Here is a 22,908-nt window from a genome sequence, read left to right on the forward strand (position 1 = left end):
AGAGCTTCAAAGCGATTCTGAACTTTTAATTGGTCTCCTGATTTGATTAGGATTTGGAGATTTGGCCACCAAATTGGGCTGAATCTCCTCTGAATCAAATCAGCACCTGAAGCTTCGCACAGCCCTAGTGCCTGTACTGAAGATGAATCTTATCTCTTTAGTGCAGGGTTGTTCCCTCTGTCCTTCAACAGGACAAACTACTTGGTCTATGCAATTGTAGATCATATAGCTTCTTGCTTGGATACCAGTCAGGCTATTTTGCTGCTTAAAAGCACTTTTATAACAATACTGTTGGCCTCCACAGTACCTATACACACCACCTCTTCAGCAGGTTTCTCTGTAGTCCTGGCATTTTTACCAGGGTCTCCTCAGAATCTGATCACATTCATGAAAGAATTTAAAACTCCATCCACTCAGCTTTTTTTGTTTATGATGCTACCTTAACTTCAGGCTGGTGGGTAGAACCATGGTTAACTAGACATTGGCTCATGGACATGCAGAACCTGATTCCTGTCTCTCTCATACTGGTTCTGGGTTTGTGTAATTCTACTGAAGTCCAAATTTCCAGAAAAGCATTATGTTGGAAAATGTTGACCACCTCTCTAAAAATCTTTGAGGAAAATATGTATTTTGTTCACTTTTTTATGTACTCAGTATTTTGTTTAGCCAGACTATAGGGAACACTTGGTTCACAAATACTTGTTAAAAAAGGAGAGGTTAGTTCCCCCCATTAAATCCATTGGCACCTTTTATTTCCTGAGCATCTTGGAGAATGTATCACTCAGTTACTTCACAGACAGCCTTATTGTAACCTCTGAAAAGTGATCTGTAAATGGTGAATTAAAATGTATTTCTTTGATTAATGTATTTTACCCACTGAAAAGTGGAGACAGTCTGCACTTATTTTGGAGCACCACTCAGTTTCATAGTTCACCTTTAAATGGATGCAAGGTTTTAGGGGGAAACTTGGATGAGGTGGTTAGACACCTATGGCAGCTGAGTCCATTATCTCTTTCTTCTATGTTTCAAGGAACCTGAGCCTTTGACTCTCTGTCTCTCTCTCCCCCCACCCCCATTTAAATTTAGGAGTCTGGGGAAAGATGCAGAAAGGATGAAGAGGGATGTCTCTCACCTACCAGAGAGCTGAGAGTATTATACTTTATATAGAGAAGTCATGCTGGTGCTGTTTGACCAGTATGGGAACCTACAATAGCTTTGGTATCCTAGGAAGGTAGATGAACAGTGAAACCCACTCTTACAGTAGTAGGCATTTTATTATAGTCTTAATATCATGAACCATAACTGCAGTGCTTGGAAGAATCATGGAATTTAAAAGTCTAAGCACAGGAGAGAAATAATGATCTCCTGTACAATTATCATGTATTTGATTTTAGTTATACCACTGTCAAGTACTAGTTAAGTTAATGGAATCACGCTAGTGCAAAACTAATATTAGGACAACCAGATACAAAAGTCATGGCAGTTAAAATTCCTAGACTTCTGCTTTCCTTTGGAGAACAGATCATATGAATTTCCCCAATTTTGTTTGCTACAACTGGCCTGAGCTAGGATTTAGGAAGTGGGAGTTAGGGCTAAAATTATGTGGTGGATTAGTTTTAAAAAGTTTTGCAGATGTGTCAAAAAGGATTTTGAATTAGGAAGCCACATAAGATTGTAACCCAGGCGGTACTCCAAGAGGTACCGCCTCTCCAATTGAAGGGATCAAAGCAGGTGCACAAGCGCTGTGGGGACTCTCCTCCACCTATAGAGCAGAGCCAGACCACCAATGGGGACTTAACTATATACCTTTTAATGAGGGAACAATACTGGGAACATAACCAGTGTAAACCAGTGGGGTATAGGGGACACTACAATGCCCCGAAGGGGCAGGATTCAACAAAGGTTAGACACTTACAATCATAGACATATTCATCCAGTTGACAAAAGACAGGGTTAACCAAAATGTAAAACACAAACAGCAGAACAAACAATACTGGTTGGTATTACTGGAAATACAAAAGGTGCAAAATACAAAATGTCAAATTACAAGGAATATAGGGCCTAGGTACCTGGAGGGGGAGAAAAGGGGGAAAACACAGTGGCCCCTTTCCACTGCAAGAGGAATTTCTCCTTGTTAACTCACTCACCCCAAGTCACCAAAACTGGGATTTGAACTCAGATCTCCCACAGGGTAGGCAGAAACTCTTCCATAGCCACCAGTGCTGGCACTACTCCAAGCTGCTAGGGGTCTTGACATTCCTGCATCCCCAGCCTCACATTGAGCTGCCTGGCCTCTGATTGGAGGAGCTGGAAGCAGAGCTGGGAACCTCTCAGGTCGTTGCTCAGATCTTGCAGGAGCTGGGGATCCTCTTCTGCCAGCAGCATGCCGTGCTGCTGAGGACCCCAGTGCTGCCTGCAGGTCCCACTCCTTCAGGCTCTTCTTGGGCAACTGCTCCCACCCCGCTGGCCCAGCTCTTGCAAGCTCCTTCCTTGTGGTCCCTTACTGGTCTCCTCCCTGAGTCAGCCAAGCTGCCCCTTTTGTCCCCCTCCAGGTGACCCACAGGGCCAATCAGGGGACATGGAGGTTGAGTCCCTGGGGCCTGATTGGTGAGGAAAGGGAATCCCAAGTCCTCCAATTATCTTTTACCCCTTCAAAACCCCTGGGCAAAATCATTACCAGATTGGTGAGGAAAGGGAATCCCAAGTCCTCCAATCATCTTTTGCCCTTTCAAAACCCCTGGGCTAAGTTACTACCAGCCAGCCTGTCACAGGATTATTCCACTGAAGGCGAAGACTATGAAAGAAACCATAGTCAAAAACAGGAGCTAGGGAGCAAAAGTCATGCCAAGTCAAGACAAAAAGAGGGTCTATAGACAGAGATTTGGATGGAGATAGAGGCAGGATTGACACTATGGAGAGCCCTGGAAACTGAGGACTGGCAGCTTGGCCTTGATACAGAAAGCAAGTAAACTTAGAGGCTAGGGACAGAAGCTACACATAAACCAGTATAAGTGATCAGAAACCAGTTCAGATCTGTAACAGAATAGAAGTTCACTGCACATAAACCATTTTTAACATGGATGAAACCAGTTTGAGATAAACCTGAATGGATATAGTATCAGACTTAACTGATTTAGTTTAAATTGGGTTATTAAACTTTTGTCCCAGATCACCTCCATATTCAAGTTAACTTACAGTCCCCCAGCATCCCAGGATGCTTTGTACCTTCCCAGCAACCCCCCACCTCCCAAGGTGGGTGGGCTAACCTGGGCTCAAGCTGTCTCTTTCAGCTGATCAGGGAGGCTTGCTCTAGTACCACCCCCCTTGCACTCTGGTTTCCAGTTTGAGTCACAGCAGGCATGTGGCTGCATTTCTCAAATCAAAAATGAATGTCTATTCAGTTGCTTATTGGTTCAATCTGTGCAATTTAGACTAATCTGTGAAGATTGAATCAATTCATCCCTGGGCTTTTTGACTTTCTGTATTTAGCCAGTGACATGGGCCAGATGGGAGATGAAGATGATTTTGGCACAGGCTTCTTAGCTTTCTTTTTGTATTGCTTTTCACTCACCTGCTGTGGTAGTAACAAATATCCTTGATGAGACGAGAGGGCAAGTGGATATTCAGGTAGTATGTTGCAGAGTCTTGATTTTAGGTGCATGTTTACATAGAATTCAAGCTAGCAGTTCTTGGTGGCAGTGTGTAATAAGTTGGATGTTTCAGTCCAATCCCCAGAGGGCAGACGTCCACATCACATGAGGAAATCACTACCCTGTCAGGTGTGCTCCTAGACTGCTTTAGCAGGGAAGCCAAGGGCTGAACAAGGGTATCCAAAGAAAGAACAATCCTAAGTATCTGTCTCTCACTGGAAAGCTGCCCCCTCTTCTAAGGCTGAGTACAGGATTCTTGTTTTCAGAGCTGCTAGTTCTGCACTCTTCAGAAGCTCAGCATTTACGTAAGCCCTGCATCTAGTTTGAGCAGGAGGCATGCTATTTGCTTCCTTGTTAACCATTTCTGACAGCTGTTTTTGTATCCTTGGTAGGTGGGGACAAACTTGTCTCAAGCCTCACTGTTGGCAGGGGAAGAGAAATGCTCTACTAAACAAAATCTCAAGTAAGTAATTATTACTTTTGCTGGCTTGCTGTCTCGTATATACAGTATGGCTCTTATCTTTCTATTCTCTTTACTCCGCATGTATAAATGCTTGATATTGTTTATTGATCTATGATTCATCTTTTGAAAACTCTTCCTTAAAACACAGGTTGGTATAGGCTATGTATAGCATACATTGGCTAACCAGGTTGTCTGAATCACCGGTTTTATTAAGGGCTGCCATGAACATTTTAATCACAATCCTGCAATGGATGCATGGTCATTGGCTTGTACTTCTCCAAGTAGAGTTCTATTGGCTTCAGTGGTGTTGAACTGCTTTTTCCAATACCTCTGCTACTTCTCATAAGCTGAAGCAGTAAATTGCTTTCATCTACCTCTCTGGTAATAAATATTTTGGAGGCCAATATCAACAATGATTTTTGTAGTTTATTAGTGAGAAATCTGTAATTCAATAGTAGTCATGGACTCCGGGTACCTAAACAGAGTGTATCTAAAATGAATATATTATAATAATGGTCGTAATATTGCCAAATAAACCACAAAGCAGAAGCAAGAAAAATACCAACCTTCAAATAACATGACTTAAATGCCTGTTTCAGCAGATGCCTTCATACTGATTTGTTTGCTGAAAACATGTGAATTATTTATTTTTCATTCATATTATCTCATTATTGCAGATTTCCTTTACAACATGGCTCGTTTGAAATGTATAAAAAAAAAAAGCCCAATGATTTTTATCTAGAGTTTGAGATTTTCCAGTAGCAACCGGTCACACACATACAGTGTTGGTGATAACCAATATAACATTGTTTTCATTGTATCTTTCACCAGGCTGGATGTCCAGCAGGTGAAATGTATTATGAGAACTTTTTTCTGTACTGTGAAGATAAATATTACTCACAGAGACAAACATCTAAACAAAACTACAGTGATTTGTTACAACTTAGTAGACGGCCACTATGTGTCAGATTGTGAACTCCCTTACTCTAGCTGGAAGAACTGTGAGTAATTGCTTGCTTACTGGGGCTAAGTACAGGCAGTGAAAAAACCTGAGGCTGAATCGATTCAATCTTTGCAGGTTAATCTAAACTGTTTAGGTTGAACTGATAAGCAAATGAACAGACATTCACTTTTGATTCCGGGAATGCAGCCACATGCTTGCATTGGCTCAGGCTAGAAGCCAGGGGTCTCTAAAGCATGTCTCCCAGCCTGCTGGCCACTGCCAAAGGGAAGGGAGGGAAGCTGGGAGGGAAGCTCTCAGAGGGTTTTCCCTCCCACCCTGCTCAAGAGAAGTGAGGGGCCCACTGAATATGATGGGGGCGGGTTAAACCCCCACCCTGGCCTGCACCGACCACAGCTGGGGTCTGCCTGGCCAGGGCAGGGAGGGTGAGAGGGAAGCCTTTAGAGGCTTCCCCCATTCCTCTGCTTGAGCGGGGGGGGGGGGGGGGGGAGGGTGTGGCCCATCCATCTGAGTATGATGGGGGGGCAGGTTTTAAACCCCCCACCCTGGTCCACACTGACCCCAGCCAGTGTCTGCCTAGCAGAGGTGGTGGGGAAGCCCTCCGAGGCTTTTCTCCCCACTTCCTGCTTGAGCAGAGATGGGGAGGCGTGACCAGGCCAACCAGGCTGGGGCCTGGCTACATCCCCTCCTCCGCTCAGGCAGGAAGGGGGGAGAAAAGCCTCTGAGAGCTTCCCTTCTCCCCTCCCCCAGCAGACCCTGGCTAGTGCCCTGTGCTAGGGTTTCTTCCCCCACCACCCTCTTCTCTCCCACCGAGAACAGTGATATTGCTACAGCTAGGGAGCAGAGGGGTGGGGCAGACACTGCTCTGCTGGAGCAGATAGCACAGCACAGCCCAGGGCTGCAAAGCTTCCTGGGATGCTGGGGGACTGTGAGTCAACTTGAACCAGGAGGGGATCTGGGACAGAAGTTCCATAAACTGGTTTGACCTAAATCAGTTAAGTCTGATACTACATACAACCAGGTTTATCTTAAACTGGTTTTGGCCATTTTGAAAGAAGTTTATATGCACTAGACTTCTGTTACAGGTTTAAACTGGTTTCTGATCACATAATCTGGTTTATGTGTAATTTCTGTCCCTAGCCTGGGAGTCAATTGATCAGAATTTGACCCTAAATAACTACTTACTAAGGCCCTAATTCTGCTAGTGCAATCCTACCTGCATAATTTTCCAGCTGGGACTGGTCCCACTGAACTCAGAGAGATTATTCACAAGTGCAAAGCTACTTTTAGCTGGGCTTGGGGAATTAAAAATCAATGGGTTTTGCGCTCTGAAGTTATTTAGGCACTTCCAAAGTCTCCACCTCCTAAAACAATATAAGAAATGTCCAAAACATTCCTTTCAAATCCCTGCCCATTTTTCCATTTAGCTATTTGCCATTCAGGCTGTGTCCACACAAGCAGGGACCTGTGTTTGCAGCAGCACAAATAGTAGCAGCACAAATTTCGGTTGTTACTTCGTGCTGCAGTGTATGCTCCTGCTTGGTTGCTTTGAGCGGGACCCATTGTCCTGCTGCTCCATGTGCTGCAGGGGTGGCTGGCTTGGGCATAGGGTGCCCCAATGTGGGGCTAGCTGGCAGGCTGCTGCTCCCTGTCTCGAGTCACACACTGCCCCAGCCAGCTGGGGAGTGGCTGGCTAGGGCTCAGGTTCCCAACTGTGTTTGAATCTATTCCTGGAGGTTTCTGGAACACCAATGTGCTCGCGAAGCACAAGAACATGCCCGCGTGCTTGTATATATATCAGTTACAGATTATGATGAGTAGACTTTACATGAGGATGGAAAATTCACATTACTATTACATTTTAAAAACCCACTGGACTACTGTATAAATTGGATTCAACATTTAATATTCATTTTAATGAATGCCCTATTATTTATCTCCTGGGTGACTCTCAGCAGGCTCTTGGGGATTTGTATATAAATCCTGGAGGCTCCAGGGAAACTCTGAAGGGTTAGCAGCCCTAGGCTTAGGATGGCTTGAGATGGAGCCCCCGCGCTGAGGCATGTGGAGACAGGCAAGCAACCAACCCCAGGAGCTGCCTGCTCCCCTGTTTTGAGGCACAGTGTACCCCAGCCATTTGGGGAGCAGCAGGTGCCCTCTGAAGGCAGAAATGGCGACGGGCCTAATTTTATTTTTTCCCCAGAGCTTGCCCACCTTTCCCGCAGCCCAGGTACGAGCTGATTAATAGCTACAACTCGTTATTCCAAACTAAACTACATCAGGGTGTAGTTTAGTTTGCAATGATGCAAACTCATTTAAAACTCCCCAAACTCCTGCATGCATACAGCATGATGCCATTGAGCCACACAAAGTGACATTTTCATCACGTATACATGGCAATGGCATCACATGTATAAGTGCCTTTAGATTCTTATTCTAGGAAGTGAGTGTTGCATCCCTGGTACATAGCACCTGCATAAAGTCTGCTAGTAGGTCTTAGCCTAGCCACCCATAGTAGCTAGACAGAGCATTGAACATTGTGCTAGCCTGGTTTTGGGGGCCTTTAGAAATGAGTCTGGTACGCTTCTCTTTTGTTGCCCATTTGTGCATGTCACAAAACCAGTGGTTTGTTGGTAGTCTCTGAATAGGAACAGGAATAACAGGGATGTTACAGGCACAGAGAAGGGGCACCATTCAGTGTCTTGGGGGAAAGGGGGGGCACAGGACTTGTGGCTTAAACAGATGGCTGCACGAAAGGCCAGATGATGGAGTTGGTAGAAGAGATGTGCTGGTGATGAGGGGTTGTTTCCTTACTTGCAGCCCTGAGAGCAGCCAGTGCACCTGCAATGCTCATAGGCTTTTGTTGTAACATAGTAAGTCAGCTATGCCAGAACAAATAGCAGTATCTGCTGCTGTGTAAATTGTGGGTGCTTGGCTACTGCACATCACATCATGAATCAAACATCTGGAGCCCAGAGGTCCATTATTATTGCTGAGCAACCTTATTTCAATTATATGACAAGATATATGTGAAGTGGTATCTTCCACTGAGGCTGGCACTGTTAGAGACTTTGTGAAAAGGTTGATTGTGGCCCCCTCTCTCCATCTAAGAGTGAAGTGCATGGAGAGGGAACTCTCTTTTTACCGCTAAAGTTGGTTCATACTGTATAACGTTGAGACACAATGGTATCAGGAATGAAGGAAGCTTGCGCTGCTCTATGTCATGCATAAATTGAAGTATTCCTTTTCTCAGACTGTTCATTCATGTTTCACAAGCAACAAATTCACTTAGAAATAAATTAACTGAAACGTTTTGAATCTGGGGGTTTATAAAGTTCAGGCTTAAGTAGTAATGTTTCCTAAAAGCGGTTTTCTGGTGTTAGGCATGTAAGAGTATGGCCTGATTTTCACAATTGTTGTGTATCTATAGGTCACATTGGCTTCAGATTTCCTTTCCCTGTTTCTCAGAGCCAGAAAGTAGATCAGCAAAAACAAGACCAATGAAACATTTGCAAAGAACAAGGATGCTGAGTTGGTCAAATTCCAAATAACCTTTGCTTATAGTTGCAGTTGGATAGGATTATCTTCACTTCCTGCCCTGACCTCCAATATTATGCTGCTGACTTCCTCTAAGACAGTTGAATTTCAGCATGATGGCTGAAATGTCTCCTCTGTATTCTTTATTTACTTTGCAGAAATGTGAAGTATAATAAGTTAATGTACGTAATGTATTTATAGTGCCTCAGATGCAATCTAAGTATCTTGATGTTATTGTTTTTGCAATTATGGGACAAAATAATATCTTAATAAGTCTACATTTGTTTTTGTTTATCTGTCATCCTTTTCCATGGATATGTGAGCAGTAACAAGTAACCAGAAGTTGTCAGTTCTAGCAGCTTGCTGGTTGCCCAGTGAGCAATGAAAAGCTTTAGTCCTATACATTTAAAATAACCAAATATTTTGCACTTCTCTTGTACCTTTCAGCCAAGAATCCCAAGGTGTTTAAGAACATTCCCATATGAACAAGCACTTAATTCATTAAGCCTCCACAAAAACTCAGGGAAGTACATAAGGCCAGTCATCCTCATTTTCTGGATGAGCAAATTGTGGCAGGTTGTGCTCAGCATCACATGGTATAAATAGCCATTTCCAAATAAAGCAGATCAGCTGTGCTGGGATGTCTCTCCACTTCACTGGGTGAAACATGTCACCCATTGTCCCACCAATTAATCCTTTGGAACAATGGGTGACATGTTGTCCGCTTGCAGAGACACACCCTGGGGGATCTCCAGGGTGTATTTCTGTAAACTCTGGTGTGGTCCAGAGGCTGAGACTGCCAATCAGCTGATTGTCAGTCTCAGCCCTGGAACCACACTGGAGTGAGTTCACCACTTGCCTGGGGACTACACCAGTGTGTGGATATGTGCATGGGGAATCCCAAATAGAAAACCTGGGCAGATGCTTCCAGGGTGTCTGAAGAACATGTGCACCTCTGGGCTGTTCGCACTCTCTGGCTTTAAAATAAATAGATATTAGCTGCAAAACAGGGGCACAACATTATAACACCTGTGTTGTAGCTACAAATCTGGAGCATTTGTGGCATGACAAGGGGCATGGACATGTGTTTGTTTGGACTTTGCTCTGCCATAAAAAAAAATTATGGTAGCATAAAGGTGATGTCTGTCTGTATACACAGGGTGAATCAGCAGTAGACACTGAAGTGATATAGACTCAAAGAGCAGTGTGTCCTGGTCCTCCACTGCACCTTGCATAAAGTATTTTCTAGATAAAATGAATGGAGAGCAGTAGAGAAGTTCATCTGACAGAGGCAAAAGTCCAACCTAGAACTCAGGGCCCCCTCTCTGCCAAAACAGCAGGCATCTCACTGAGCCACGTACCTTCTGGCTCAGTCTTTTCTTCGTGGGCCTACATATGTCCTTCTTTTGGCTGCCCAGGGGAGACCAACCTGTCACCAGCTACAAATTTGTGACTTTGGCTCAATCAGAGTGGGTGCATATGGAGCTCTCTGTCTGGATGGCCAGGGTACAGCCTACTGTACTTGCTCGGTAGCCATGTGAATGCTCACACATCCACCCTGAATATGGAATAGCCTTGCAAACTATATGTAAGTGCCCCAAAATGGCATTTATGCAGCTGTATAAAGCAAAAGAGGATTCTGTCCCAGTGTGTCTCAAGGTGACACCTATCTACCACCATATACCACGATGCAGCTGTTACAGGGTCTGCTGTGGGCATGGGGAGGGGAGTGCTTCCTGCCAATATGTAAGAAAGCTAATGACCAGAATCAGGTAATATGACCAAGTGCAGATCTAGTGGAAAACAGAGGTGGTGAGCCAATGCCTCTAACCTTTCCTGTGGTTCTAAGTAGTATGTGCTACTCGTCGAATGGCTACTTTAGTGCAGCACAGTGGGCAAGTTAATTAGCCTCACCAAGAGATAGAGCTAATTAGCTTGGGAACTGTGCTGCCCTAATGCAGTGGTAGCCCTTCCTGTTTAGCATGTGGCATGCACAGAGCTAGCTCAAGTAACACTGGTAGGCATTGTCTTATGATGACATCTGCTTCCTAGTAGAGCTAATTAGCTAGCCTGTAGCACAGCACCAAGGCAGGCAGCTGTGACATGACTCCTGGTTTGGTTAGACAGTGGTGCTCAATCTTTTGGTCCTGTAGGTAGGGCCATTCTATGGACTGGTTCAGGCTATGTGTGACAGGATTGGACCCTGCACTGTCTCTGCCTGGCTTCTCACTCCTGGATTGAGTCCCACATGCCAAGATCAGGTCCTAGCACCCTGTGCTGCCCCCACTCAGCTCCACAGGCCAGGATTGGGCCCTACATGCCTGGATCAGGCTAAATGCTACCCCTGTCTGGGCCTGTGTGCTGGGATCAGGCCCTGCACCACACTGCAGGGCTGATATAGCTCACAGAGCTGTGCTGTCTGGTCTGCAGGGCTCCCCATGGGTCCAGAAATTTGGCAGTAAGGGAGTAGCCACTGTTACCCCACTGCCAATTTTTTGGACCTGTGGGGACCTGATGACATAGTTTGTTGGGCTGGATCTGACCTATGGACTGGAAGTTGAGCACCCCTGGGATAGACGTATTTCATGTCCAAAAGGCTGAATGCTGCACACAAACCTCCAGAAATATTTGGATCCAGCTCTGAATCCAAGTAACCTCATTTAAGATTTCCTAACTGCTAGCTAGTGACAAACTTAGCCAGCCCATTAAAAAATGTAGCCACATCCTTTGATTTGGTTATAGGGCTGTGCGAAGTTTCAGCCCCTGATTTGATTTGATGGAGATTCGGCCCTATTTGGTGGCCGAATCTCTGAATCCAAATTGATTCAGAGGACCCTCTAATCTCTCCAAATCGAATTGGAACCTTTCGAACTGATTTGGAGAGATTTGGAAAGATTCGGGGATTTGGCCATAAACACAGTTTTAAATGTTTTTTCTACATACCTCAAGGTACCAGGCAGTTAATGAATGCTGCGATGGTGGGGTGGATGGAGCATCCCACAGGAGTGGGGGGGGGGTGAGGAGGGGGGTCCCCAGCATGCTCAGCAGCAGACCCAGAAGTGGACCAGAAGCACTTCCAGTCCATTTCCAAGTCTGCCAGGGAGCACGCAGGGGGGCCTCCCTGTGCTGGTGACTGGTGCCTCCTGGGTCTGGGGGGGCACCCAGGGTGCCCTTCTGGCCAACCACCAAGTGGATAGGGTGCAGGGGGGCCCCCCGGCGTGCTCCCCGGCAGACGCAGAAGTGGACCAGAAGTACTGCCAGTCTACTTCCAGGTTCACCACTGAGTATGTGGGGGGGGCCCTACACTCCTGTGGGACACTCCATCCACCCCACCATTGCAGCGTTCATGAGCCCCACCTGGTACCTCGAGGTATGTAGAAAAAACATTTAAAGCTGCATCTATGGCTGAATCTCTGATTCTCCAAATCAGCATCAAATCTTCAGATTTAGATTTGGCCTAACTGAATCGGGGACAGCGTTCCAAATCAATGAATTGAATCACTGTTCCCAATTGGGGCTGAATCCAAATTGAATATGGCCCATTTCACACACCCCATTTGGTTATTTCCTGCTGCAGTAAACACCACAGACTGCCTAACTGCAGCCTGTATGTTGTTCCCCAATCAATATATACTGGCTATTAATTGAATACTTCAGTCAAGTTCCCTCTGACTCATCTTGCTTGTAATATAAATGATCTTCATTTTAATAGTCTACACTCATATCTCATGTGAGTTACATGTGAGAATTAAAGGGCTACATGCAAAAGTGGTTTGAAGTTGGCTCCATGCACTGGGAAGTGGAAGTGGGGCAAGAAAGAATTCCTCAAAAGTGAATACCTCTGGGCAGAGTACACCCATTGCAGAGTACACCCTTGCAGAGTTCCCTTGCAAGCCAGTCACATGGGCAGAATGCAGGTTATAATGCAAAGAGGAGCTGCTCAGCAGCTGCTTTGTTTCAGTTGTCAAAAAAAAATCAAGCTGCAACAAGACACTTAATCATTATTTGGATAAGTAAGGGGAGAAGCTGAGGGTTGAGATAATGAAAGGAGGCAAAGTTAGTCTGAAGTCAAATAGAAAGCAGGAAAGATTTGCACCTGACAGACTAACCAAAGTGGGTATGTGTATGAAGTGAGCTTTATTAGAAGTTGTGAAATGAAATGCACAAAGCATGAAGGGGACAGTCAGCTTTTGGTGGGTCTGAATGAATTCCAGTCATCGAGGCCTGATGAACTTCACCCCAAAGAACTGGCTGAAGAGATCTTGGAGCCCTTGGCTATAATATTTACAAAGTTTTGAGAGACAGACAAAGTGCCAGAGGAAAAGGGCCAACACAATGCCACTCTTCAAAAAAGGCAGAAAGGAGGACCCAAGGAGGACCCGTGGAATTAGACTGGTTAGCCTGACCTCTACACCTGGGAAGTTACTGAAGCATATCATAAGGAAGCTCATTTGCAAGCATCCAGAGGATGAAAGACTGATCATAAGTAGCCATCATGCATTTGCTAAAAACAAACCATGACAAACAAACTTGATCTCCTTCTTTCACAAAATAACTAGCTGAGTGGATGAAAGGAATACAGTGGATATAGTGTAGCCTGACTTAAGCAAGGTGTTGACAAAATCCCACCTGACCTTCTCATAACTAAATTGGAGAAAGGTTGGCTAAATAAAACTACTAATGGTAGATAGATGACTGACTCAATAGCCACAAGCAAAGGGTAATTATAAATGGATCCATGTCCGAATGGCAGGAGGTTTTGAGTGGAGCGCCACAGGGGTCTGTACTGGATCAAATGCTGTTCAAAAAGAGCTTCTTGAGCAAATGAGCTGATAGCATGAAACTGGAAAGGACTGTGAACATGCTGGAGGACAGGAGCACAATTCAGAAAGACCTTGATAGACTGGAAAGCTGGGCTAGAGTCCACAGGATGAAGTTTAATACTGACGAATGCGAGGTGCTACACCTTAGGAAGATTAAAGAAAAAAACCCACAAATACAAAATGGGTGATGGCTGGATGGATGACACCACTGTGGAGAAGGATCTAAGAGTTTTGTTGAATAACAGACTCAGTATGAGTCTACAGCATGATGCATCAACAAAAAGACAAGTACGGTTTTGTACTGCATTAATACCAGCACTAGTTGGTCCCATCTAAAGTACTGTGTGAAGTTCAGGATTCCACATTTTAAAAAGGACATGGAAAAGTTACCATCCAGAGGTGGGTGACAAAAATGATAAAGTGCTTGGAAGACAAGCCATATAAAGAGAGGTTGAAAGAAATAGAAATGTTCAGCTTATGGAAAAGGCAATTAAGAAGGGATATGATAGTACCCCTCAAATATCTAGGACACAGACCAGTGGCTTGAAGTTGCAGTGAAGTAGGTTTAGACCCAGCATCAGGAAACAAAACTTGGGAGGAAGGACAGGGGATGGGGGACATGACCCTCTTTCTTGGATCTCTCCAGCTCATTTTAACAACCCTTGCAGTGATGGGACATTGACAGCCTTTGTCCCCCTGCCTTACCTGTGGCAGGCTAGGGTGCTTTTGGTGTCCTTGGGCATAATGCCTTGTAGTTGTGTAATAGGGTTTACTGCTGTTTTAGAAATAGGTTAGACAAGGACGTAATATGGGATCATTTGGATAGGGACGGTTCTGCCTGAAGCTGGGGCTTGGATTAGTGATCTGTGGAAGTCACTTACAGTCCTACTTTTCTATGAGTCTAGGATTGTATTATAGTACAAGCCAGTTATCATACTTCACCTAGGGTCCTTGATGCATTATATCATATTCAGTCATGAAGTCCTATACAGACAAGTGACTCCTTAGCACCTCAGTGGTTAGCATGGCCATTGTTTTTCCCATAAAGCCTTGCGGTGGTGGAAAGGGCCTCTTAGATCATCACATTCTTTTCTGTCTAGGATTGTTCCCTATTGCACATTTACTAGCTGTCTTCTGTAGTCTAGCTTTAAACATAGCAATGATGAGGCTTTTGTCACTTTTGAGAGAAATTAATCCACTCTAAAAGATCATGCACATCACACGTTCTCTGAACAGCTGTGTTACTTCTGTGAACATACCAGTTCAAGCCTCCTCTTAATTCTGGTTAAGGGACTAAAGCTGGAGAGAATACAATAGGAAGGATCTGTTTGAGGCAATGCCATTTTAACATTCTCCATCATCATATATCCTCTTTATTAATATAACCAAACATCCTATTTTCCACTTTTGCATACCAGACAGACAAATTTGTTCTTCTAACACTACTGTGTCATCCTTTTGAACCAAGTTAGATTTTCTGCACAGTAAATCACTGCTTAGTGGGTGCATCTACACATGGCCGGATGGTGCTTCTGTTACTACTCCATCATTTCGTACTTGCTTTTGGATGTACTAAAAGATGGCACAGTAATAGCCCATCCTGCACTGTGAGGGCCAAGCATGGTTATTTTTGGCTGCTATGTCATTGTAGCAATGTTATGACAAGGGAGCATGTTGCTATGGCGATGTAGTGGCAGCATCATGGTTTTTGCCAATCAATGCTATGGTGCCGTAGCATCTTGTGTAGTCATGCCCAGTGTGAATCGTGGTGGTGATTTTGAGCCCAGCATGATGTATCTGCAAAGCCTCCTGGGACTTTTTCTTGAAAGAGCCTATTGGTGTAAAAGATAGGCTGCCTTGATTATATGAATTGCCTTACACTTCCTCCAAATCGATTGAGTCTGCCATCATGTTGCCAGTTTATTACTGCATTTAAGTTCATCTAGAGCCCTTTCACAAGCTTGCAATTATTTTTAAGTAAAGGCCAACTTTTGCAAACAAGGTTAGTCACTTTTGCACACAGTCCACTTTGGCTCAGGAGGTTCTAAATACATGAATGACTGTTGCTAACATAAAGAAATCTGGTAGGATTGGGTCCACATACATGCAAAGTCATCACCCAGCATCCCTAACTCTGGGCACTTCCTCCTCTAATTCTTTCACAGTTATATTCAATGACATTGGTTCAGATACAGGCTCCAGGGGTCCCCTACTATTAACCTCTGTCCACTCTGACAAGCAGCTGTTCATTATGACCCTTTGTTTCCTATTGCTTAACCAGTTTTTAATCCTTAACAAAGACTTTGTCCCTAACCCCACTATTATTTATTTTCCTTAATAGTCTTTTATGAGAGGCCTTAACAAAAGCATTTTGAAAATTCAAGTAAATTAATGTCTCATGGGTCACCTTTTATCTACTATTTTATTAACTTTTTCAAAAACAATATGTTGTACTTTTCAGCATTATTAAATGGCCTGGAAAAAAAACCCTTCAGCCACATTCTGACAGCTACTGTAGTGGCTTAGCACAGCTGTGCTTGGATTAGCGCAGTTATTCTGCCTGTACTTAAGGACTCTATTTCATTTCCTGGCATCTCTCTGCTCAGGTCAACCACCAGTTCAAGGTGGAAGTGACAATTTTGCAGCATCTCAAGAGCACCGGTGTTTGCTGCTGGGAGGTTGAGAGGAAGGAAATAGCAGACCATAAAGTTTTGATTGTTTGGACGTTTGTTGAAAGTATAAGCAGGACCAGCTGCAGACAGAGTTCAGAAGTGAGGAGAGCTAGTCATGCACTGGCTGCATGCTTACATTAGCTATTTCTTGGTGGGCATTTCTGTTTGGCTATTAGGCAGAAGGATGCTTCATTGGTCTAATATGGAGCCATCGTGTACAACCGGTTATGAAGTTAACAGGGAGGTCTCTTTAAAAATGGATGGAACGGTATGATTCAGAATGGTGAGTGAGAGCAGGAAAGGTTTTGGCAAAAAGAGTGGCACTGAAGAAGTAAAGCAAACGTGCCATGCTCTTTTCCTCCCCCAATTTAAAATATCAGCATTTTGCAAGCAATGGGCCATATGCTCCCCAGGCTTGCACGCCAAAAAGTGTAGCAACTTACTACAAAGCCTCTCTCCAAATGTTACACGCAAGCCAAAACCTCCTACTTGGTATGCTGCCTTCATGCCAACTTACAGCACAGAGATGGGCCTGTGCAAGGAGCCCTGCAAAAGGATGGCAGACTCAGTACACAAAGGATGTGCAGTTAGAGTCAGGGTGGGTTAGGTTAGGGGAATGTCCTGCAAACCCTACCGTGGGAGGAAGTTGCTACCCTAACATGAGGAAGTGAAAGCAAACACGTTTTCAAGCTAAATTGTTACCTCCTGTGAAAAAAACCCACACAAGAGGCCCAGGGGGCCAGAAAGCCCACCTTGAGCTGCCCTTGTAAGGTTTTCTGTTCTCTCCATCTAGAAGTAGGAGAACCGAGTGTTGTAGAATTGTGGTGCTGTGTCCAGGCCCATCCCAAATAGCTGCAAGGAAAGAACATCACATCTTCTATGGAGACAAAGCAATGGCTGCTGCTTTTCTGGACTCCCTCTTCCTGATATCATGCCCCTGCAGTAAATGCTTAGGCGTTTGTAAGGTGTCAATCAGGAAAGGCACTCAGCAGGAAGAACATCATCACATTACGCTGGTACTTCTTCACCCCTAGCCTGGATTTACAAATGGAAGTTCAGGCCTAAAATAAGGAGCAGTGCTGCACAGATGAGTTGCTCCACACAGACCTTTCCATTGATGCTAAAAAAGTTTTTCTTCTACCTGGGGTGATAGGGAGGGGTTGCATGCCACTGGGCCAATGCTATGGCAAAACAGGGCTTGATCTGTGCACAGAACAATGACAGGTGGCCCAAGTAGTGTCAGTTTGCCACCTTACAAATGGCTAAGTATCTCCAATTCACAACTTGCTGTGGCAAAGCAGATATTTTGGTAGATATCCAAGTCTATATAGGCCATTTCCAAATGATGGATATATTGACTTAAGGAGTTGCACATGTCCATACACTGTGACCCACTGATACAGATTCTGCCATGTATTTTGTTCTCTGCAACTTCTACTACACATGCTCCTCAGGCTTTCTTGCATTTCCTCAGGCAGTCTTCCCCCTATGCATATGACTAGAATCATAGGATCATAGAATAGAAGTGCTGGAAGAGACCTGAGGAGGTCATCTAGTCCAACCCCCCTGCAAAGCAGAATCATCCCTGAGTAAACTATTCTAGTGAAGTGCTTAGTGTCTGTTATTGCAAAGCTAGTTTCTCTTTGCAGTCGGGTATGAGACACACTTTCCCCTGGAACTTAATTTCAGGGTAAGGATTTTGCTGATTCCAGTTCTTGCTGCAGTTTTATTGGTTCAATGTGATTAAACAGAATTAAATTTATACTGAGTTGGGGTCACATGCTTCACTATATAGAGTAGATATGTTAGAATGTATGGAAGTAAGTGAGCTGTAGCTCTACTACCTTCCTCTTCCTTTATCAATGATCAAAGACCAGAACTGGGGCCTGGTGAAGATGATACAGCAGGTTGCTTCTAGGCCACATGGATTTTCATGCATATATTACTGCTAATTTAATCAACAGTAATTTCCCTCCATGTTTTATTCTCATCCTTGGAGAATGTAAGGTCTAGGCACAAAGGGATACAACCATGGTTGCTAAGGGAATTGCACTGCCAATTGAGAGGGGAGTTTTGATAAATGAGTTGAGAAAGATGTGTCCTCTGGTCTGAAATATGGCACTATTTTATGCTGTCATCCTTTCAGACCTTATGAGCTAAGACATGTCAGGCCAGGAGAGGAAGAGAAGAAGCTTTTGATGAGAAGCTCACTAGAGTTACTTCAAGGTATAGTCTCATGCTTCAATAGGTATAAAATACCCCCTACTAATACAATTATCCCAAGTGCTAGTGTTTAGATGATGCTGAGGTGCCTTGAGAAGAGATATAAACTCTGTTAGTTTTAATGGGAATTACACTTGGGCTTCTAAAGAATATTGTGCAATAGCATGCATAGGTACTTTGCCACTGTGCATTCATTTCTTATGAAAGCAACCAGTTTAATGCTGCTATAATTGTACAGCAAACTGGGAATCTCTATCATTTTAAGTTCTAGTTGCACTCATGTGATCAGATCTAAAAGCAAATGACAAATTGTGTTAGTCTAAGTGTACAGTTGTAGCAATACCATCTTGCTGAAACAGCGTAGCTTCCCCTTCCCTTCTGCCTTTTGTTTCCCCTTCCTTTCTACCATTTCGCTCTCCTGCTTATCAACTGCTTTGTGCACATCCTTTTGCAGCATCTGATGAAGTGAGCTTCAGCCCACAAAACTTGTGATTGATACACACACACACATACTTTGGTTAGTCTACAAGGTACAAATCTACCCTGCCTTTAAAAGGGAACAGTCATCCCTGTTGAGAGAGCCCAGCTGCAGGGCATTTAGACAGGCAGGGAGTGTCCTTCTTTTAGAAGATCCCAGACAAGTAAGCAAGAGAGGAAGAAGCAACCTGGGAATGCAACTACTTGCTATAAGAATGGGGCCAGGCAGCTGAGTGCCCTGGACAAGGCAAAAGGGTTTATGCTTGCTTATTTAGTTGGCTTGTTTGTAACCTAAAGAGTAGACTGGCTGAGGGGCTCTGCAGTGAGCAAAAGGCAACCTGCATAAGCCAGCAGGCTCTTACACTTGCCAACTAGAACATGATCTTTTAAATCTGGGGTGAAATAAGCTTTAAAAACCGCCCCAGAGAGTATTTAGGACATTTTCTCACTCTTCAAGCTTAGGTCATACTATTTTCTGCAAATGGCGAGCAAAACTCTCACTGTAGAATTGCATGGCAACATTGTGGACTGTCTGATTTCCATCCACTTGTTACTGAGTCAGCCTGGACTACTGAGACCTCAAGTTAGGTGCTGAAGTAAAAGTATGTGAATGCTAATCACCCAAGACCCTGGAGCCAAGCAGCAGGAGAACAAGGCAGAAAACTGTTTCAGCTGAGTACTTTTTGGGGTGCTGCAACTTGTGAACCACTATTTGCTTAGGGTTTTGCCTACTGTCTCAGACGGCCGGAGCCGACTTGAGGAGGCTCGCTGATTACTCAGCCGTCAGGCGGGCTGGTGGATGGAGAGGTGGGACACAGCGTATTGGTTGCAAAATAACTTTTACTTTAACTTTACTCACACCGCCAATGGTCACGACGCAGGTGGTAAGGTTGCTTACGTAGTTACAGGTAACAAGTTGCTTGCGTGGTTACAGGTAACTGGCAACCAACACAAGCCAGCGAGTTTGTAGACAGTAACGAGCATGCAGGATGAAGGATACGTTGGGAATAGGCGGTGACGGGGAGATGTTGGAGGATGGCCAGTCCGCCAGCTTTTCTCTACCGCGTAGCAAAGTTCTTACTCTACCACATGCTCAGAGCTCTCCGACTTGGGCGGAAGCTGCATGGATTTTTATACATCTAGAGTAGCCAATAACAGACTGCCAGGTGGGAATAGCTAATGAGGCAGAACGTACCAAATTTGCAGTTATTCAGGGCAGTTCTGTTGTGACAGGGGCACTCAACTCATTTGGTTATGACATGCCCCCTTAACCATGTCACAATAGACAAGGGAATTAGGTTACAAGTAATTTTCGTCTAGAAACTCATCGTCTTTACAAGGTTCAAGTGGTAAACGGGTATATACATAAGCAGATAACTTAACAAATCGCTTTTTAACAAACTGTAAAATACAACAATCCATACATACAACAATGGCTATTACTATTAATGGTAAACACAAGGTAATGAGGGAAGTCAACAATTGAATTAATTAAGACGAAGCACCCCATCCTATTCAACCCCTGGGACTTTCTTCATTCCTTTCAAACACCCTTCTATTTCTTCTACTGTCACCTCTCTTCCCAGATCGTCCCTTTTCTTTTTCCTTTACTACTTGCCCCCTTCCATCATCATCTCCCTCATCTCTTTCCTCACGTTCCAAACCCTCCTTGTAAAATATCCACTCTACTCCTCTCCTTCCTCTACCCATGGTGTTCGTGCCAGAAATAGTCTGTGAAGTTACGGACTGAGTCATTACCTCTCGCCTCAAACCATGCGCTTACATTGAAGGGGTAGACCAAGGGTGTGAACACGGGGTTATTAACAAAAGGGGGAGCCGTAAGCACGTGGTGGGGTCATCTGCCTATGAGCCTTTAGTTATAGCTTTGGCTCGGAACAATAGAAAGTTCAGAACCGAGTTGGAGGTTTTGAAGTCAGCTCCGTTCGCCGAGGAACCTGTCTGTAACAGCAGGAATAGAGCGACGACTCTGCTTGCGACATATGAGTAGGCGGCCATTGTGGCGTCGACCCGAATGTGTTGCAGGTTGATGCTCAGTGATTCTCGTGATCAGGCAGTCACAGATTGCCACTTCATCACCAACGGGCCTGTAAGGGGACAAAACAAACGAACAGACAAACAAACAAAGAAAAGGGGGGCCATAATCGGTGAACAGCAGGGCGGCGAGTTAGCCAGTTGTGATGAGCTATGATGAGCAACCGGGTTTGATCGCCTTCTAGGAGCACAGAGTAGGTGCCAGGATACTGCTCGGGTTTGCAGATGACTTTCTTGTGCACTCGCGGATGTGGTTGACAAGGGTGTGGAATGGTGACCCAGACTAATTCGTCTAGGGGTGAGCTTCAGCTTCCATGTTTGGGGCTTTTGAAGCTCTGGTTCATCCCAGGGGGGCTTGTCTTTATATGAGGCGTTGTGTTGGTGACAGCATTGACTTGGGTACGCCATAGGACGTGGTTCCATCCCACCGGAGACTTTTAGTGTGGGATCCATCAGGGCCTGTAGCCGTGGCATCTGGCTTAGCAAGCTTTCAGCCAGCTGACTGGCCAGTGGCCCGAGGAGAAGCCTGAAAGTCACGGCCTCTCTTCCCCCGTAAACCTCTACACATGCCTCAATACTGTCCAGGGTGGTTGGAACATCCCCGGGGTGACCGAGATGACAATGGGGCCACGGCGCATTGCTCTGCGCCTGTGTCAGTCCCAACGGGTGTACCCTCGGGTTCCAGGATGTGTAGGATACTCCAATGATGGCCAGCAGCAGCTGCTCTGTGGACGGGTTCAGCGGTTGTCCATTATGCCACGCATGAGATTTGTGGCACACTTGACCTGCAACGAGAGCTGGGAGCGGGATGGGCCAGTAGGCATTGCCCGTTACCACGTTTAAGTCAGTGGCGTGCCCCCCACTCCATGAGGCTTGGCAGGTTAGGAAGCTAGCCTCTTCCAAGTCCAGCAGGTCTGACCCAAATTCTACTACTAGGCACCCCAGCCACATAGCTAGGGTTTCACCAGGTTTCACTTTTGATCCTCTGCACAACTCCTGCAATTTGGCCCGGGGTGCGGTATGTGGTGGTAGTACGAGTTGCGCCCTGTGCATCAGTAACTTGCTTGACCAAAGCTATCGGGTGAACCGTGGCCAGGAGAGGGTTAAACATGTCGGGCAGGAGCACTGGATACATCTTTCCTCCCTCATGGGGGGGCGGGTTTTCTTTCTCCGTCACTTCGAAGGGCGGGCTGTCTTTTGGCGTCACTCCAAGGGGCGGGGCCATGGGCGGTGACGCGGCCGGCCCATCTCCTGAGGGAACTTTCGCGCCCTTTTCACTTTCCTCGGCGCCATTTTCTGGCAGCGGCGCCACGCGGCTGGCGCCATTTTCGAACGTTGGCTCGGAGCCCCCCGCTGCCTGCTCCAGTGACTCCATGCTCGCTGTTCGCAATTGCATTTCTAGGTTGGCGTTTTCTCTCAATAACCCTGCTACCGTTCGAAATAATATGTTTATTATTTTTTCCTTGTTCCATTTTGGGCCTCCCCATTTTGCCGCGTGGCGGCCCTCGGTCTCTGGGTCTTCCCGGAGCTGGCCGAGGAGTTCGTAACCATGTGATGCAGACACTAAAGCTGGACAGTTAAACCAGTCCGGTGGGGTGGGTTCCCCTCCTTCCCTCAGGTACCGGGTGCACTGGGCAAACTCCTGAGCGGGGGTTGGATTTTCCGCCTTCTTCGCCTTCACCCCTGCTAGGGATACGGTCAGTGTTTCATCCAGGGGCCGATAGCAAACCCGGTCACTGCCCATTACACACCCGAACGCCCCAGGAAACAGCTTTGCTCTCCATTCCTTCATGACTGCTCCTTCCCCTTTCACCGAGAAGTAGCCATCAACATTCCTTCCATCCCCTCCTACCACCTGGTGGTAGGCGATATGCGCCCAGAGTTCGTCTGCGTTTTCCACACAGCGGGTCCCGGTGCGCCAGGGGCAGCACTCAATTAAATTCATCTCCACCACCGTGCCCTTAGATCCTGTTTGCGATGCCATGTCTCAGACGGCCGGAGCCGACTTGAGGAGGATCGCTGATTACTCGGCCATCAGGCGGGCTGGTGG

At 45.5% G+C, this 22,908-nt stretch overlaps 1 long non-coding RNA gene across 1 annotated transcript in view; it reads left to right on the plus strand.

Moving 5' to 3' along the window:
- Positions 1-3,577: 3,577 nt before the first annotated feature.
- The window catches only part of LOC109282155 (uncharacterized), a 55,171-nt gene continuing 35,840 nt past the window's right edge, over positions 3,578-22,908 (plus strand). The window contains exons 1-2 of the long non-coding RNA XR_002089042.2: positions 3,578-3,955; positions 4,043-4,113. This is a non-coding gene — a long non-coding RNA (uncharacterized LOC109282155). The remainder of the gene's footprint in view (positions 3,956-4,042; positions 4,114-22,908) is intronic.

Source organism: Alligator mississippiensis, chromosome 1 (genome assembly GCF_030867095.1).
Source record: "Alligator mississippiensis isolate rAllMis1 chromosome 1, rAllMis1, whole genome shotgun sequence".
Classification (NCBI taxonomy): Eukaryota; Metazoa; Chordata; order Crocodylia; family Alligatoridae; genus Alligator; species Alligator mississippiensis.